Source organism: Anastrepha obliqua, chromosome 2, assembly GCF_027943255.1.
Source record: "Anastrepha obliqua isolate idAnaObli1 chromosome 2, idAnaObli1_1.0, whole genome shotgun sequence".
In the NCBI taxonomy this organism is placed as follows: domain Eukaryota; kingdom Metazoa; phylum Arthropoda; class Insecta; order Diptera; family Tephritidae; genus Anastrepha; species Anastrepha obliqua.
This window is the reverse complement of record NC_072893.1, coordinates 121,409,756-121,416,419: the sequence shown is the minus strand read 5'-3', so window position 1 is coordinate 121,416,419 and position 6,664 is coordinate 121,409,756.

Below are 6,664 nucleotides of genomic sequence, written 5' to 3'. Positions count from 1 at the left end.
ATAAATAACTGCGTACTTAAAGTATCCAATTATATAATTAATATTTTGCTTTATAAAAAATTTTTCATGAAAAATATAAACGTTAAGCAAACAATTATCTAGAAAGTAGTTTGAATGCGACTTTGCAAGTAAAAAGTTTTGTTACCCATAAAAAAATGTACAACAAATAAAAATAAAAACAAATAATGAAAAAATATAATAAAAAATTAATTAAAAAATATATAATAAAAAATTAATTAAAAAATATAAAAAAGTTAGATAAAAAATATGTAAAAAACAATTATTAAAGAAAAACAATTAATTACAATATTATAATTAAAAAAAAAATGAACGAATAAAATTAATTATGCAGTTATTTATATATATATTATATTATATATATATTTATTTATATCATAATAATTTGTTCGCTAAAGAATTTTTTTATGAAAAACAAAATCCTTAAGCTAACAATCACCTAGAAATGAATGCGAATTTACATGAAAGTGAAAAGTTTTGTTACCCTTAAAAAAAAATTATAGGAAATAAAAAAATAAATAAATTAAAAAATAAAAACAAATAATAAAAAAATATAATAAAAAATTAATTTAAAAATATAAAAAAGTTTATTAAAAATATATGTGGAAAAAGTAAAAAACAATTCATTAAAAAAATAAATTAATTAACAAAAATTATTAAAAAGCTAAATAAAAAAAATAACAGCATAATAAAATATTTATTTATTTCATTATAGTATAATATTTAGTTCGATAAAGATTTTTTTTTTAAACATTATTAAAAGTTTTATTGTATTACCCATAAAAAAATGTAATATATAACAAATAAACAATAAATAAATAAAAAAATATATATAGAAACAATTAATGAAAAAGATATAACTAAAATAAAAAAGCTAATTTAAAAATATGTGAAAAAGGTAAAAAACAATTCATTAAAAAAAACAATTAATTAAACTATTATAATTAAAAATAATAATTTACAAAAAATTATTAAAAAAACTAAATAAAATAACTGCATAATTCAAATATTTATTTATATTATTAATCGTTAAGCAAATATATGTATAATCGTTAACAAAATCGTTAAGCAAACAATCCCCTAGAAAGTAGTTTGAATGTGAATTTGCATGAAAGTGAAAAGTTTTGTTACCTATGAAAATGCGAGTTTTTTTTTTTAATTTATGTTTAGATATAAAATAATGTACAAGAAACATTTTAAAAAGTTTAAAGAACGTCTTAACCCTCCATTGGACACCTTTTTAAAACCTTCGGTTGGGTACCTAGGTTTAGCGTTTTTTCGCTTTGTTCGAGCATCCTTTTTAAAAGTTTATATCCATAAATCGATAGAAAATTAAATTTAAGGAAGCTATCTGAAAACTGAAGTCGTTAGCTACAATAGAAATACGTTAAACTCATGTCGAAGGACGAATAAGCCAGGACGCTAGACGCGGGTGCCCAACTGAGGATTAAACAAATATGAAAATCACTTACTTTTTACTTTACTTATTTTAGGAAATATTAAAAATAAGAAATGTATAAAAAATAATATTAAAAAAGGCAAAATATTTAAAAAGTATGTGAAAACATTATAAAATATATATTGATATTTATATTAAAATATGCATTTGGATATATGATATTAAACATTTTTTATGAAATAAAATTTATAAAAAACAATACTCTTTTAGTGTGCTGTATGATGGTAAAATAGAGAAATAAAAACCAATATTTATTTTTATAACGCGTTTGGAAGAAAGTAAATTAGAAAAAAGTTTTATAAAACATTTAGAAATTTTTAAATAAATATTGCACGAAAACTATAAGACCCCCTGAAAAAAAATAAGTAACAAGCAAAATGAAACAAATTATTATTTTACATGAAAATAGACTTTATTGAAAATATAAATTTACAAGAGGAAAAAATACATTTCAAAAAGTTATAAGTAAGAAATTTATTTAAACTATGCAGTGTATTTTTATAAGTTTCAAATATAAAATATTGCTGTAGTTAAAAAATAAAAATCAATGAAATAGTTGATATAAAAATAACACAGTGCATTGGAAGAATTAGTTGGCGTATTACAGCTTTCATACAAAATCATAGCAAATCTTATAAAAAAATTTGTATATAATAACATAGATTTGAAAAACTTTACAAATAAATATTTCATTTATTATTATAATTTTGTTGGTGTAAAGAATGCAAAAATTTGTTTATACCAAAATGACTGTTCAAAGTTTTCGAGTAGAAATATTTTTTAAAATTATTATTCGCTAAACTTAAATTTTTCGAGCAAAAATTTGCAGCGAGAGCGTGCAAGAAATCTGGGTGAAATTTTAGTGCAAACAATAAAATGTGTATCAAGGCGAATCTATTAAATGTGGTGTTGGTAAATCAGCTGATTTGTTGTTTTTCCTTCGCTGTGCCCATGTGGCTGACAGCACAGCTTCAAATAAGGCGAGTTCATTCTTTGTTTTCTACTTCGCCAATACTTTGCCTTGACAATCAAACGTTGTTATTGGTCTCGTGCCATCGTCATCTTTAATAAATTCACCTTGATGTGTATTAGAAAATACAGGTGAATAGAAAACCCGGTATAAATTTTGAATAGTTGATAGTCACTTTTGAAAATTAATTTCTTCCGTTTTACATTTTTTTATTTATAAAATGAATGCTGATGCATACGTTTGGGGTTGACAAAAATCAAGATGAATCTATTACAGGTGGTGTCGGTAAATCAGCTGATTTATTTTTTTCCTTCGCCGTATTCATGTAGCTGTAAGCTCAGAATGAAACAAGGCGAATTCACTCTTCGTTTTCTACTTTGCCAACACTTTGCTTTGTCTGTCAAACATACAAAATATTGTTGTTGGTCTAGTGCCACCACCTTTAATGAATGCGCCTTGATAAAAATTTAAAAAAATTATATGGTTTTAGAAGCTGCGAATTTTATTAAAATATAATTAATACATTTTTTGAAGCATTTTAAATATTGTTTCTGTATACTTTTTAAATATTTCCAGACACTTGCAGCTCACACTCTCGTAAATTTGTAAAAAAAATAAATTTGATAATTACTATTGGTATTATAAATTTTTTTAGTTATTTGGAAAATTTATTTTGAAACACGAAAATGCCCTTTTAAAGAAATATTATTAGTTATTTTGAAACACGAAAATGCCCTTTTAAAGAAATTTTATTAGTTATTTGGAAAATTCATTTTGAATCACATAAAATGACTTTTTAAAGAAATATTATTAGTTATTTGGAAAAACTTTTTGAAGCATGTAAATTAGTTTTTCAAAGAACCTGTGCCAAGTGCTAGAAAATAAAGAATAAATGCGTATTTTTATTTAAACAGAATATATTTGGATATTCAAATATGTAGTTATGCAATATAATTTTCTTGGGTGTTAACAGTAACGAAAGCATTAATATGGCCACTTTAAATAGTTTTAAGCTAATTTTATGTTTCTTATTTGTTTTTTTGCTTTTTTTAATCTTTTTTTATGTTTTTCAACTAAAAATCTTATTTTCATAAGCTAACTAAAAATTTAAATTAGTTTAAAAATTATGAAAATATTTTCAGAAAGTAAAATCGAATCCCTTGCATGGATAAAGTATCAAACCAAATATGTAAAAAAATTTATTAAATTTTAATAAAAAAAAAATATTAAATTTTAAATAAATTTTTCTTTACATTTTTGATTTGATAATACAAAAATTTATTAAAATTTAATATTTAGTTTAATAAATTTAATAATTTTTAATTTAATAAATTTTTTTATACTTACAATTCTACTGTCATTAATAAAATAAAAAGAAAAGTAAAATCAGTTGGGCAGATAGCAAAAAAAAAATTGCTAATATTTCAACAAAAATAACAATAATGTACGAGTAATATTTCCATCTGACCAAAATGCATAATTTTTTACCTAAGCAAAATGGGAATGCATTTGACTGCCATTTATATGGAATCAAGCACGAAATGGAAAATAAATTTTACAGTTGTTCGCGTTGTTCGTACGCGTAAATCTTGATTAGTTGAAAGTAGGCAGTATTTGGATAAAAAAAAACAGCAGCAAAAAGCATTTTATTTTCAATTAAAAATACATAACGTAAAAAAAGTGAGCCGGAAATGCACTTTGTTAGTATTCCCTTGGCAAATTTTTTGCTGCAATGCCCACGTTTCTCTATACATATCCGTATATATTATATTCATAACTGTTTCTTTTTTACCGCTATTATAATGCATTTTGACTTATACGTAAAGCAACACTGCTAATAAGCATTACAAGATAATAAATTACAATTAATTACATTTAGCTTTACAAAATTATACATCTAAGTAAATTTTTGCGGCACTAAAAGGGGCCAGAGTCATACAGACTAAGCTTTACAAAATGCATAAATATGCATATAAACTTACTAATCCACACACATATACTGTGTGCACCCTGTTTATATGGAGTATATAGACTTATATAAATGTTTTTTATATACACACAGCAAATAATATCGAAGCGTTGTTTGTTTAGGTGCGCCTGTTAGTGAAATAGTCGAGGAATTTTAATGTTTTTTTTTCTTTCTTAGCTTATCAACTTTTGCTTTGGGTTTATTTGCGTTTGCTCTTGTAAGATTCTTATGCAGATTCAATTCTTGAAGAGTCTTAGATTGTTTTAGACAAGCATTAGGAGTCGAAGCGGTAACTGAATTTCATGACGGATATTTATAGAATTCGAGGAAACAAACCGAATTTTTTGTACAAAATTTAAAAAAAAATTTCGGTGAAATTTCGAAAATATTTCCAGATATCTGACTTCAAAAAAATGTTGTTTCTTTTAATTTAAGTTTTAGTTTTTTTTAACATTCTCTTACAGCATTCAATGAAACTAATGACTAAAACTAATGACTAATGAAACAAAGTGAATTTTTTGTACAAAATTTTTCGACCAAATTTGATAAAAATTTTCGTCAAAATTTCATAAAAATTTTCAAGACTTCTGACTTAAATGAATTTGAGGGCAGATATTTATAGAATTTGACGAACCGAAGCGAATTGTTCTTATAAAATTTTTCTCTACCAAATTTGACAAAATTTTTCGAGACATCTGCCCTCAAAAAAAATATATATATTTTTATTTTTTATTTTTCAATTTTAGTTTTTTTAACATTCTCTTACAGCCTTCAATGAAACAAATGGAAAACCACTAAAATATTTCTCCGATATCAACCTAGGTTTTGAGTTATGCATAGGTTTATAAAAGGTTCAACAGCTCTTAAAAATACTTATCACGCACTCAATGAGGCAAAAAAAAATTTAGAAAAGCAATTTTCCAATTTTAAATTTGTTTTCAAGATACTTGTATAGATTTTGAGACATCCAAATTAAAAAAAAAATGTTTATTTTTTGGAAGGGAGTTTAGATGGTCTAATCAGGCTTTATTTACATCCACAAGCCAAGGTAGGCTGGTTACAGAGCAGCAACACGACATACGCATGTGTTGCCTGGAATCTGTTGTCCTTAGGAATCCAGGTTTTTTAGGATTGTAGCTGGAAATTAAGTATATTGGTGGGTTTTGATTTTCCCAGGGTGCAATTATTAAATTATCTTGTTGAGGGGATAGTTAGTTGGTAGTTTGGTTCTGCTGCTGCGTTATCGAACCCACATACTGAAGCTCCGGTATACAAGCGAGTGCACACGGTGGGGTTGCAGCACATCGTCACAATCAAGTTTACCAGAACTTGCCTATGGTATCATAACAGTTAAATCTGTTTTTTTTTCTCTTCCTTTTTTTCATTCTTAGAGATTAGAACTCGTGAAACAAATGTAAATATGCGAATACATTTCCTTAATCCTCCATTTATATATCAAAATTTATGATGAAATGAAAAAAAAAAGAAAAATAGTTTTTGCAAATTGAACTTTGATTGAAGAATATTAATGCCAAATGTTGGGAAATGTATGCATACATATACATATGTAATAATTCATATGTAATAATTCTTTTATATTACATTGGAATTTAAAAGTTGTTGCCTGACACTGCAAATGGATGATCGAAAAAATGTTTCAGCAAATAGAAACCTGATAGAGTTCTCAGTGATTTTGCGTATAATTTTAGTTTTATTTTATAGAAAATCGTTAAAAAAAAAATTGATCAAAGAATAGGAAATCAGCATTTAATATTAATTTAAGAAACATTTTTTCTAACGTCCTTTTTTTAATTACTGGCAGCACTAACTCCGAAATTACAATGAAAATTAAACACTCGTGCCATAAACTTTCACACTAATTTGAATTAGCATAATTTATAACACGAGGTGACATCATCTTAGTCGCAGGCGACATGCATGCGAAGGTCGGCAGTGACAACGCACGACTCAAGCGAGTTAAGGGTAGAAATGGCTTGGGCACTCGAAATGGTAACGGTGAGCGACATGTCGATTTCTGCAACTCAAGCAGACTAAATATACTAGGAGACAGCCTTTTTGAGCACAAAAAGGACCGGCAGTGCACTGCAAACCTAATTGGACGCCTTATGCTCCAACTAGGAGTTAGAGGATTCTATACATGCTTATATTATATATTATGACACGATCGAAGATATATTTAGATCCAATTGATGGTGTGTGTGCTCGTGTTGCCCTACAAATAGAGAAT